At 32.0% G+C, this 14,085-nt stretch overlaps 1 long non-coding RNA gene across 1 annotated transcript in view; it reads left to right on the top strand.

The window, feature by feature from the left end:
- Positions 1–76: 76 nt before the first annotated feature.
- Positions 77–14,085, top strand: part of LOC108298682 — a 52,006-nt gene continuing 37,997 nt past the window's right edge. Inside the window, exons 1-2 of the long non-coding RNA XR_005198793.1 lie at positions 77–152; positions 7,031–7,186. This is a non-coding gene — a long non-coding RNA (uncharacterized LOC108298682). The remainder of the gene's footprint in view (positions 153–7,030; positions 7,187–14,085) is intronic.

Raw genomic sequence — 14,085 nt, 5'->3', positions numbered from 1 at the left:
AAATAAATAAATAAATAAATAAAATAAATAAATAAATAAAAAGGAAAGAGTTAAATATGCTGGGTGGAACATATTTTGTTCTGTCTTTGTTTTGAAGGTTTGGCTTGAGCAACAAGTTTGATACTGAATTTCCCTCCGTTCTAACAGGGAAGGTAAGTGAGAGTTTGCTTTGAACTATTCAGTTCTAAAGCATTGTTTTATGGTTTATTCATTGTTATGACAAATGTTTTGAATCATTGTTAATGATTAAGTCAAATAATAGGAGGCCTCAGTACTTGGAAGCTGTGTTTACAGTGTCTGAAAGCTGTTGCCGTGGCTACCAGCCTCTGACCTGTTATTTTGTTCATTGTCCATTAATGCTAGCCATTATTTATTTATCCATTCAGCTTTTTCACTTTTGCATGTTTTTTTCTTAGCATAGGTAGCTATAATTGTTTTTATTTGGATCATTAACTTCCAATGTTTTACAGTAAAAGTCATTTTTTTAACTGTATCACTCTATTTTTAAAGTGCCATATGGTATGATTTGTTATACATGAAAATAATTAAATTTTTGGTTAGATGTTTTTCTGACTTTTGATAGTTTGAGTTTCTATGATTGGACTCACTGTAATAAGTACCTTTCTGTTCCCTGGTTCCTCTACATTGCGTAGTATTTTCTAGCAAATTCAAAGATTTACTAGGATTTAAAACTATAAAGACCTAATGCACAGTCTGATTACTATAGTTGATAATATTGTATTGTATACTAGAAATTTGCTGAGAATAGATTTCAAATGTTCTTATCACAAAATAACAAAAAGGTTACTGTGAGGAGATGGATATGCTAATGTGTTTGATTAGTAATCATTTTACTATGTATATGTATATCAAAACATCATGCTATATACCTTAAATACATATAATTTTTTAAAAGAAACTATATTTGGAAGATCATCTTATGACAATAATGTGAACTTTCTATGCCCGAAGGAGAAGGCTCTGCCTAAGGTGAAGAGTTATTTACATATGTTTGTTACTTGAGGAAGTGTAGAAGAGGAGAGAAAAACCATTATATTACAGAATACTCAATCATTGCCAGATGGTTAATAGCTGAATGCTTGGGTAGCTAAAAAGATGATTAAGTGTTAAAGGAAGGTAACTTTTTGTATTTTGGAACCTTTAAATTTAATATATTTAATGTTAGTATTAGAATAATGGTATTTGTCAGTATAGATTTTGGTCATGTTTTAAAATTATCTCATTATCTAACAGGCTTTTATTCTATTGTAGTGTCAATTATTCTCATATTGTTGGTGAGAAAAGCAAAATGAAACTCAGTGTGTTTAGTATGTATAAGAAATTGAAGAAATAAGCCCATTAATAAATGTATTTTTACATAAAGAAATTCTAGAGAGATACACATGAAACTAATAAAAGTTATTACCTTTGATGGGAGAAGAAGAATGAGATGGATGGAGGCAAGGGTAAGGATGAGACTTTTCTGAATATCTTTTAGTATTGCTTTCATTTTTAAACCATGTGAATATATTACCTTTTGAACTTTAATTTATTCTTAATTTGTTGTCTCTTGTTTTAAGCTCTTTGAGAACCAGATGAGATGCTTCTACTGACATTTGCTTCTTTTTGTTATGCATTTTCCAACTGTGTACTCTTTTTGCTTTTGGTCTAATCACAGTCTTCCCCCCAGCCTCTTTGAGGGAGTAGACAGCAGACCTATTTCTTTTTTAAGGAGTATCTTTGAAATCATAAGAAATTCTGTTTAATTTAACCCTGAAAGGTATGTTACACTTTATTTACCTCATTTTCCCCCTGAAAAATGGGAGATAGCTTGAGACAGAATAAAGTAAGTAGTTAAACAAGCTTTGCAGTCAAATCTGGGTTGGAATGCAAGTTCTGTCACTTACTGTGTGACCTTGGGCACGTCACTTCTCTGAGCCTCAGTTCTTATTTGAAAAATAGAGATGATGCTGATAGTTACCTCCCTTTTTAATTTAAGAGTCGAATAAGAGAGCATATATAAAATTCCTAGTATTTTGTCATATACTTATTAGCTTCCCAATGTTAGTTTGTAGTTGCTGTTGACTATTCTTCATCCTTGTATCGTAGTGTCACCCTTGTTGCTTTTCATTCTACTCACTGGCTTTGAACTTTTCATTGCTTTTGCAATTTTTCTTCATCTAAGTAATAATTTATTGTCTGGCCTCACCACTAATTTGTTCTTTTGACTGGTGACCTTTTCTGTCTCTCCTGATGTATAATATCAAATCATTCCACAGAACACTCAACAGGTGATCATAGTCCTGGCTAAGTTAGCCTTAGAAAATATGTGGCCATTTAACATTTTAGGACACAAAGAACCCTTTGGTGTGAGATTTTGGACTCATTCTTTAGTATGTTCTGCCTTCCTATCCTAATCATTTAGAATAATTTACCAATTGAAGCAGCAGCCTAGACTTAGATTTGTTTTATATGAATTAATCATAAATGTTTTTTTAAATGAATAAAATAGCTATGAAAATATATCTTGAATAATAATGTATTTTTGTAGAAAAATAGTAAATTCATTATTGAAATTAAAGAGAATGTGAATTATAAGAACTTCAGTAAAAAACTTATTCTTCATGTTTCCTTTGAGGCTACTGCATGTGTTCTATGGGTAGTTATATACAACTTTACTATTGAGTTAGTTTGAAATACAGGTCTAAGAAAATCTAGGAAATGAATAATCTAAAAAATGTCAGTGAATAGAATTCTCAGGCATACAAATTATCCATTTTTGAAATTGGCCAATTTTGTATCTTCAGAATATCTTTTCACACCTTCTCATTTCTTTACAAGCCTTCTGAAACTAAAAATTCCCCTGGCCTAAAAGGTAGTAGACTGTTTTAAACTAGAGGAGTAAGAATGATAAGCTGCTTTTGATATGCAGTCACACAACCTAAATGATCTGGATATGAGCTGCTCATAAAGATATCTGTTCTTTTCAAGTTATTGTTTTTGTAGCACATTGTCATAATGACTTGATATTTATTTAAATGTACATTATATATAGTGTACAAAATTTATCTTGTGTTGGATAAGGCATAAATTATAACTGATGTTTTTCTTAGCTTGTGTTTAGTGATGGGAAAAACACTAAAAGTAATTCCGAAAATGTGATTTTTGAAAGTCACATGGTGGTAACATTAGCTTTATTCACTTTCCCTTTAATGAGATAACTTTTCTCCAATAGGCACTTTCATTTGTAAAGGTTCCTTGGAATTATGAAAATGCTTCTCAGGTAACTGGAGAGAAAAGGCAAAAAGAATTAATGTCCATCTGAGGAAAAAAAAGAAAAAAAAGGTCTAAATTCCAGACTTAACAGCTCTTGTATTAAAATATTTTAAAATGAATAACTGTGATAGCTAAAGTAGAAAAAAGTCTACCTTTTACAAAATCAGTCTTCTAGTATGAATGCAATTCTAAATAGCTTTTATACCTGCCTACGTTAAGCAAAATTGCAGAGAGAAGTCTGAAAACCTAAAAAAATGTTTGACAAACTCTGTGGTTCAATATTAATTTTTTGCTTCTTATGTGTTAATGCTTTTGATGCAAATAAAAAGATAACCTTTTATATTAAGTGCAGAAAAGATTGTTTTCCCTATTTCATATCAAACAGGTGTATCCACGCAGATTCTGGTGACCAGAAAATGAAAGAACCAGAGAACATTAGAAAAGAAATTAAAGCTTTTGGCCTTCAGCTTGAAACAATTAAACTGTTATGGGGAGACTAGTGTGCAGTGTTCAGGGATTGAAAGCAATAAAAATCAACCTTTACTATTGTGATACAGTATGACAACTGATTGATAGGGTTGTGTTCCCCATGATTGAAGAAGACACATCAGTCCTGCTGGGGTTTGCTTAGACTTTCTTCTGTTTACAGAGTCTCCTGCATCCTGTTATAAAATACTATGACCCTTTATACCACCTTTATGGTGTGGTTTTCTTTTTTCATTCCAAGAAAGCCAAAAGAAATGAAATGTTTCTTTACAATCCACTGTTCAGCTAGAAAGTAAGGGTCTTCTGCTGTCTGACCTTCATTGCTAGAGGCACTCAATTACATGAAAATAAATGAGTAAAATGTTAACTCTGATTCTACAGTTAACTAAACATATCTTTCACATTGTTTAAAATTGAGTTGACTAATTCTCACTTCTTATGTCTTTAGCTCTGTTTTATGACTTTTACTGCTACTCAAATACAAATTTATTTCAAAGACAGTCCTGGCCTCCTTTTAAAGTCAAAATACAGACTTTAATTTGTTGTTTGAAACTCTAATAAAAGCTTTTCTTTTCAATATATTTGTCTTATGACTTCAAAAAAATTGAATTCTCATTTTTAGTAAATTTGAATATTTTAGTTTTAAATTTCTTTATGGTAAGAAAATAGAAATTGAGACTATTATATTTTAAAAAGAAGAAAGTGTTGGCAGGAAAGAAGGAAAATGACCACATTTTTAGGAATGTTTTTGTTTTCAATTCCGGAAGCATATAATAAAAGGCAAATTTTATAACAAGTTTTATATACTTCATCATACAATTTATTTTATTCACAATGTTTGAAATCAAAAGCCAGTTTTCTCTTCCCTAGCTTTTGTCTCCCTTAGTCTTCTAACACTATTTATTCCTGGTAGAAGTGGTGCTTTCTTTTCCAAGGCTCCTTATAAACATATCTTTTTCTTTGGGACTGACTCATTTCTGTACCTTTTAGTTTTATTTTTTTTTTCTCTGTGTTTGTCCTTTTTAAATAAAAATGTAAATTCCAATTACAAGCACTTAAATTTGTAAATGGACAGATTTAATAATTTTATGATTTGCATGAGTTTGTGTCAAAATTTACCATATTTAAAAAAATATGTTAGTGATTCTGGATACATAATTTAAAGAGAGTTGAAGTAATGTAATATTACAGATTAGAGCTAAATATGTACATATTTTTTTTTATTTTCACTTATATTTGGTTGCTCAATGATTCTCTAGGAAAAAAAGTTGAATATTTCTGTTGGAGAATAAATCTTAAGATAGTAACTTGATACCTTGTTTTTAGAAAGAAGAGCTTGATTTTTTTTTTTTTTTTTTTTNTTGCTGAAGAATTAAAGAACATTGAATCCGCATTCAATGTGTAGCAGATTATAAGCAAGTTATCCTTTTGTTTATAATATAGTATAAAGGAAAACTATGGAATATTAATTCTTACCTGAGTAAACCCATTGCTTTCAGGTGAGACTTCATGGAAATGATAGCTTTTTCTTTTCTTTCTCCGAATCTCAAGAGACATGATTCATGGACTTTCTTTTTCAAGGCTTTTCAGTTAGGAGGTTATTTCCAAGGATTAATTTATATTTTCTGTGAGGTATAGAAAACAAAGATTATTATTCTCATTTTATTGGTGGGAAACTGAAACTCGGAAAAATTAAATGATTTTTCCTGGGATTTTTCATAGCTAATAAGTAACTATAATCCAGGTCTCTCAATCTGTTTTACAGCATTTTTAGTTTGTCTTAGTTTAATGTACTTAGTGCACTCTTGTGCTCTTAAGTTTTTAGTGTTTTCTAATTTCAGTTATAAGGCGTGGTTCTCTGAATTTGTTTTCATACTTAGAAATTTTGTCATATAATTGGAATTCTTTGTACACAGTGACTGTCTTTACATCATGTTGCTGACAGCCTAAATGGAGAATGAAATTTTGTATAAACAAAGTTTTGAGCTTATGTTGTTTGTTAACATATTAGTAAGAAAATCAGATTCATGGGCTAAGCAATTAACCTTACTGAGTGACATGAACAATTTTAATAAAGCTTCTAATAAAGCTTATATACTTAATGTATAGCTTACTTCAGTACTGAATTCTGTGATCGTGTATCTTTATAACATTTGCTAATAGGTGTATGTTTTATAGTGTTGATTCTAAAACATCCCTATTAAGAAACAAAAATGTAATAAACCGATTCCTCGAGTATAATTTTCATTTGGAAGAGTAGTAAAACTCTATATTTTTGATTCCTAATATGCTAATGCGGTTTTTATTTTATAACAGCTTACTTTTCCTAACAGTTTCATAATTTTTGCATTTATAGCCAGATGCTAAAAGTTCTTTCATAACCTTTATAGTCTGACAGCTTTCTAAATGAAAGGGAATCATTTTTGTAATCCAAAAATGTGATTTCACTGAAAGCAAGCTATTTTTAGTATACCTTTGAATTGTATAACCTTCAAGCAGATTTTTTGGTATAAATCTTATTATTCCAGTCATGTGCATGCCTTTGAACTGACTTTGTCCTTGTTTACAGAGAAGCACAAGCAGCCACTTCCAGGAATGGTGGTAGTAACTAGAAATATTAAACTTGAGTATTTAAAGACCTTTCAACTTTGAAAATTTACAGTAGTTATGAGTTCTTTTTATACTGAATATTAACAGGTCATTTTGAATGCAATCACTAGACATTGTCTTTTGTTAGTTTAACTATTCCCTTCAAACAATGGCTAATGTTAAAATTGTTATATTGAAAATTTGCCAGGGAATAAGATTTTGAGAGTTGCCTTTTTCAAAGTAATCCAGGAGTATTTCCAAGGTCTAATTTTAATTGCTTTTCCATCTAGCAGTATTTGGGTTTTTTATTGTTCTATTATGCTTCTAGTCTTACTCAACTTTTAGTCAGAATGACTGGAGACTATCACTTATACTGCCTTAATAATGAGAATATTTGGTAAGAAAACTGCTTGAAAGTTATCCTTTTCCATCAATTTTATTGCAGTCATTTTATTGGTGGTCATTTCAGAAGATCGTTTTTCAACATCAGGCTAAGTTCTGTGAACATGAAATTATGTTGTTGCACTTTTCAACATCATCCATGAGTGTGTGAACATATTTATGGGGAATATACCTATTTAGATATTTGTGATTCCCTAAATTATTTGTAATAAACATTTTTCTTAGATTTAGAAATAAAAGCTGCCCACAAACTGTTAAAGATTGTGCGCTCTTGTAGGTGGCCCCAGAAGAATTTAAGACCAGCATTGGCCGTGTGAATGCATGTTTGAAAAAGGCTCTCCCAGTCAATGTGAAATGGCTGCTATGTGGTTGTCTCTGCTGCTGTTGCACACTGGGTTGCAGCCTATGGCCTGTTATTTGTCTCAACAAAAGAGTGAGTAACTGTTTTATTGTATAATAATAATAATAACTAACATTTATCAAAAACTTACTATGTGTTATGAACTCTTTTCAAGTACTTTACACAATTAAGTTAATTCTCGTGACAATGCTATCTTTATTTTAGAGATAAGGAAACTCAGGGACAGGCACATTATTATTTGTCCAACTTTTATCAACACTTTATCACTTAATATGGGTTCCCATCATTTCACATAAATGCAGTATAAGTTAAATAATAAGTAATTATGAATGTAAGTGGGCTACTTACTCTTTTTAAAAGACCTGATGCTGTAACTTAAGATATTTCCAAATTATAGGTATATAGAAAGTGAGAGTGACCTACAAAGTTTGCGGAGGAAATTCCTACTTTTAAACATGTTACATGCTAGCATAGCAGTACTACTTTTGTCATGGATTTAAGAGTATTCTCTTTATGTTGTCTTCTTTAAAACTTCACTTTACTTTTTGGGAATTTTTTTTCTTCTTGTGGGAGGATACCTTTAAAATATATATATTTTTTTTGAGATGAAGTCTTGCTCTTGTCCCCCAGGCTGGAGTGCAGTGGCACAATCTCAGCCCACTGCAACCTCTACCTCTCGGGTTCAAGCGATTCTCCTGCCACGGCTTCCAGAGTAGCTGGGATTATAGGCACCTGCCACCATGCGTGGTTGATTTTTGTATTTTTAGTGGAGATGGAGTTTCATCATGTTGACCAGGTTGGTCTTGAACTCCTGACTTCAGTTGATTCATCCACCTCGGCCTCCCAAAGTGCTGGGATTACAGGTGTGAGCCACCGCTCCCGGCCCTTTAAAATATTTTAATTGAAGCTGATGAGGGAAATTAATTCGTTTTACCTAAAGTGTTTTTCCTAGTACCATATGAATTATTTCATTTAAATTTTTAAATAATAAGTAGCTGACAAAATCAGATTCAAAATTATAGTGCCTTGTGGAAGAATAATTAGTGGTGCTGTTGTTTTATTAAAGCCAAAAATATTCCCAAGAAGTACTCATTATTTTTTTTCTCTCCATTCTTTTCCTACCTGGTTTAATGTTTACTTCAAAAAGGCAAATAATGAAATATTGCCAATTCTATGACTTTTTGAATGGAAAAGTTAACATTTTATTGATCCTATTGGTAATCACAAGTAGGTCAGAGCTTTACTATAAATATAGCTTAGTTTATTGTTTGTCAAAGCATGTACAGTATTCTCAAATGGCTTTCTATAAATAAAAAAAGCTGATAACATAAATTCCTTTTCTTAATTGTCATATCTTTTAAAAGTTACAATCAATAACTGCTACCCATCCCTATTATTTTAAAAGCCCCAGTATGAATTAATGTTCAAATTTCCCATCATGTAAATACAGCTAATCTCAATTACTTAAGAATAGATTGTTTATTGTTGTTGTGGTTGTTTTGTTGGTTTCTGTATTATCCAGGACTATCCTTTTTCCTGATGACCTGTTTACACTTTGTCTATTTGTTAATACCTTCACCAGAAGGCCTGAAATAAGGGGAAACATTTTTTTCAATCATTTGATTTTACTATGAACACTTTGAATAGAATATTCAGTGGAAACTAAGATAATACTGATGTTGTGATCTCTCCTATCCTCCATTACTTTGGATAATTAAAAGTTCATGGTGAAGTTGAGATATCGGTATATTCTAGTGCCCAAATCTGTCAAAAAGTTTCTTTAATACAGATTTGCAAATTGTCATCCATGAGCCAAATCCAGCCCACTCTGTTTTTAAACATTTTAATCAGTTTTCCAACATTTAAACATAGGAATATTTAAAATAATATTCAGGATATCCAGCCTCTTGTAAAATCTAAAGATCTGGCAATACTGGACCCACATGCCTATATGTCAGTAGTTGGCTCTGAGTGGTGGCTGCTCCCTTTAAGTAGATCATACATTCTCTGTTTCATCACAGAAACCACCCACAATTTACATTGTCTGCCTTGCTCTGTAAGTATTATAGTTCATGGCCTCTGATTTTGTATGTGCCATGTTGTCAACACTATATAGTAGACAGCAAAACATTAAGCACATGCTAGTAACGTTGTACAAGTCACTGTCCTTTCTGTAACCTTAAATTTTCTCACCCATAAAATTGGGATACTACTAGTTACTTTTAATGTGGTTTTATGATGAAATTTAAAGCAACTCAAAGATTTTTGTCTACATGCAGAAATATAAAATATCATATTTAAGAACTTTTATACATTTACTACTGATTTTCTAATCTGTAAAGTAAGTTTTATAGACTATAATAGTTTAATTGGAAGGATGATTAGCATTCATATAGTTCAAATCCCTTATTTTACAGGTGTGGAAATAAATCCAGAAAGGTGGAGTGACTTTCCCAAGGTCACATGGCAAATAGCACAGCCACAAAAATAATTCTTGCTTTGTTTTGTTTTTGTTTTTGTCTTTAATACTGCATTCTCTTGACTACATCATGTTTCTTACATCAAATTGACTAGTCCTGAGACAAGAAATATTAGCATAAGTGGTATAATAAACAGCCCACTGAATGTTAATTCTTTAGCAGTGGATAGAAAACTTTTTCTTAAAGAACCAAATAGTAAATATTTTAGGCTTTGTAGGCCAGAGGTCTGTGTTGCAACAGCTCAACTGTGCCATTGTCACATGTAAACAGCCATAACCCTATGTAAATGAGTGAGCATTACTGTGTTCTCATAAAACTTTATTTACAAAAACAGGCAGCAAGCCAGATCTCGCCTATAGGCTGTGGTTTGACATCTTGCTCTAGCCGTCTCTAATTGAGTATCTAGCTTTATGGAAGTAATATCTCTATTTGTTCACAAAATAAAATAGAAATAATAACAAAGATGCTATGGTAGCCAATTATTGAAAATGTTTCCAAGAAAATAATTTTTATGTAGATAGTCTGCCTTATAATTTTTTGGCAGTATAATTCATGGTAATTTTTTCTAACAAATTAGGTGGTAAAGAAAAGAAACATAGGTCAGAGTACCTTGAGTTCCTGGCTAACCTCTCTTGACTCTGGTAGGAGTTCACAGCTACATGATGCATGAAATGAGGCTTTTCATTTACTCTTTCTTACATCTATCACTGAACCAACTGTGATATTATAGTCAATTTCAGCCCCAGTCATGTTATCACTCAAAATTTGAAATTACTTTTATTCTTTTTTTTTTTTATTTAATACTCACTAAATTGAGAGATATGGTCAGAGGAAAGGACTACTTTCTGACTCACAACATAAATATGATGTTTTAGTAGATTCAGGTTATAATTCACTGTCCTGTCAGATTCTGTGTTTTTGTAGCTAATTATAAAAAGAAGGAAAAGCATATGATAGAAACAAATGCCCCATCCATACATTATGCCATTTGGAAAAGAAAATCAGTCTTTGCATTGAGAGACAAATAGTTCTGCCAAGAATTAGGCAAATTACGTGTAATCTACATATAATTTAGGCCTTTCATAAAATATGTTTTGTGTTCTTGGGCAAAGACAACATGCATAAAGCTTGTGCATAGAGTATTATAACTTGGTCATAGCCTGCCTTTTCCTTACCATCTTTGAGTCTTTTAATTTGTGTGTCAAACTTGAGTCATTTGAGCCATATGTAAGAAAATAATGTTTATGACATACAAATACTAAAAGCTGATAAATTTGCTTTCTTTTTGTCAGCTTTACTGGCTAATTGTATTGAATGTATGACTTTATCTGCTCTGCAGAAGTACAGTGATTGGTATTAAGCTAACTTTGATACTTTTCTGGTCAACTTGAGAGTCAACCATCTAGTTTTGTTAAAAAACTAATGTATTGGGAAATAATTTACATAACATAAAGTTAACTCATAATAAGAGAACAATTCATTGAATATTAATGTATTTACAGAGTTGTGTTGTAACTATCACCGTAATCTAATTTTAGAACATTTCCATTAACCTAAGAGTAAACCTTGTGACCGTTAATAGTCAATCCCAGTTTCCCTCCAATCCTCCCAGCCCTAAGCAACCACTAATCTACTTTATCTCTTGTATTCACATTCTTGGACATTTTATACAATATGTGCTCTTTCACATCTACATTTTAAAACTCAGCATAATGGTTTTTATTGTGGAAAAATATATGACATAAAATTTGCCTTTTTAACCACTTTAACGTATACAATTTAGTGGCATTAACTACATTGACTGTTATGCAACCATCCACTATCTAGTTTCAGAAATTTTTCATCTCCTTCAAGGAAAATCCTATATCCATTCAGCAGTCATTTCTCATTTTGCTTTCCCTCAGGAAGTTAAAAAGTGTTCTCCTCTCTTCCATTTTTTTACAAGAGTTTAAAAAGGATTGGTATTCTTCTTTTAAATATTTGGGAGAATTTCCTTGCTTTTGGGCATATACCCAACAGTGACATCATCTGATCTTGGGATTTTTTTTCTTGGTAGGTTTTTGATTACTTATTCAATATTTACTTGTTATAGGTCTATTCAGATTTTCTGTTTCTACATGATTCAACACTAGGAGTTTGTTCATTTCATCTAGGTGGTCTAATTTGTTGGCCTACAATTATTTTTAGTATTCTCTTCTGAATTTTTTTCTAAATTACTGTAAGAGAGATAGTAATGTCCCTATTTTCATTTCTGATTCTAGTCATTTGAATCTTCTTTTTTCCTTAATCCTTGTAGCTGAAAGTTTGTCAAATTTCTTTTCAAAGAAAAAAACTTTTGGTCTTGTTCATTTTTTCTGTTGTTCTACTATTCTCTATTTCCTTTCTCTCCACTCTATTTTTTCCTTTCTTCTGCTATATTTGGGTTTAGTTTGCTCTTTTTAGTTCCATAAGGTCTAAATTTAGGTTATTGATTTGGGATCATTCTTCTTTCTTAATGTAGGCATTTATAGCTCTCAGTTTTCTTTTGAACATTGCTTAATCACATTCTGAGATACTGGGAGTTGTGATTTCAGTGTATGAATTCTATGAAGAAAGTCAATGGTAGCTTTATAGGGATAGCATTGAATCTAAAAATTACTTTGGGCAGTGTGGCCATTTTCATGATATTGATTCTTCCTATTCATGAGCATGGAATGTTTTTCCATTTGTTTGTGTCCTCTCTTATTTCCTTAAGCAGTGGTTTGTAGCTCTCCTTGAAGAGGTCCTTCACATCCCTTGTAAGATGTATTCCTAGGTATTTTCTTCTCTGCATAGCAATTGTGAATGGGAGTTCACTCATGATTTGGCTTTTTGTCTGTTATTGGTTTATAGGAATGCTTGTGATTTTTGCACATTGATTTAGAATCCTGAGACTGCTGAAGTTGCTTATCTGCTTAAGGAGATTTTTGACTGAGACAGCGTGGTTTTCTAAATATACAATAATGTCATCTGCAAACAGAGACAATTTGACTTTCTTCCTATTTGAATAACCTTCATTTCTTTTTCTTGCCTGATTGCCCTGGCAAAAACTTTTGATACGATGTTGAATAGGAGTGGTGAGAAAGGGCATCCTTTTCATGTGCCAGTTTTCAAAGGGAGTGCTTTCAGCTTTTGCTCAGTACGATATAGGATGTGGGTTTGTCATAAATAGCTCTTATTACTTTTAGATATAGTCCATCAGTATCTAGTTTATTGAGAGATTTTAGCATGAATTTGTGTTGAATTTTGTCAAAGGCGTTTTCTGTGTCTATTAAGATAATAATGTGGTTTTTGTCGTTTGTTCTGTTTATGCGATAGATTACATTTATTGATTTGTGTATGTTGAACCAGCCTGGCATTCCAGGCATAAAGCTGACTTGATCATGGTGAATAAACTTTTTGATGTGCTGCTGGATTTGGTTTGCCAGTATTTTATTGAGGATTTTCATATCGATGTTCATCAGGAATATTGGCCTGAAATTTTCTTTTTTTGTTGTTGTGTCTCTGCCACGTTTTGGTATCAGGATGATGCTTGCCTCATAAAATGAGTTAGGAAGGACTCTCTGTTGTTTGGAAAAGTTTCAGAAGGAATGGTATCAGCTTCTTTTTGTACCTCTGGTAGAATTTGACTGTGAATCTGTCTGGCCTTGGGCATTTTTTGTTGGTAGGCTATTAATTACTGCCTCAATTTCAGAACTTATTATTTATTGGTCTATTCAGGGATTCAACTTCTTCCTGGTTTAGTCTTGGGAGGGTATATATGTCCAGGAATTTATTCATTTCTTCTAGATTTTCTAGTTTATTTGCATAGAGGTGTTTATAGTATTTATAGTATAGTCTGTTTGATTCTTCTCTCTTTTCTTCTTTATTTGCCTGGCTAGCAGTCTATTTTGTTAATCTTTTCAAAACACCAGCTCCTGGATTCATTGATTTTTGAAAGGTTTTTCATGTCTCTATCTCCTTCAGTTCCGTTCTGATCTTAGTTATTTCCTGTCTTCTGCTAGCTTTTGAATTTGTTTGCTCTTACTCCTCTAGTACTTTCAATTGTAGTGTTAGGATGTCATGTCGATTTTAGATTTTTCCTGCTTTCTCCTGTGGGCATTTAGTTAGTACTATAAATTTTCCTTGAAACACAGCTTCAGCTGCGTCCCAGAGATTCTGGTACATTTATCTTTGTTCTTATTGGTTTCAAAGAACTTATTTATTTTTGTCTTAATTTTATTATGTACCCAGTAGTTATTCAGAAACAGACTGTTTAGTTTCCATGTCATTTTTCTGTTTTGATTGAGTTTGTTCATCCTGAGTTCTAATTTCATTGCACTGTCGTCTAAGAGACTGTTTGTCCTGGTTTCCATTTTTTGCATTTGCTCAGGAGTGTTTTACTTCCAATTATCTGGCCGATTTTAGAATAAGTGCGATGCAGTGCTGAGAAGACTGTGTATTCTGTTGATTTGGGATGGAGAGTTTCATAGA

This window comes from Cebus imitator, unplaced genomic scaffold (genome assembly GCF_001604975.1).
Source record: "Cebus imitator isolate Cc_AM_T3 unplaced genomic scaffold, Cebus_imitator-1.0 Scaffold1038, whole genome shotgun sequence".
Taxonomy (NCBI): Eukaryota; Metazoa; Chordata; class Mammalia; order Primates; family Cebidae; genus Cebus; species Cebus imitator.
This window is presented reverse-complemented; position numbering and strand designations above follow the sequence as displayed.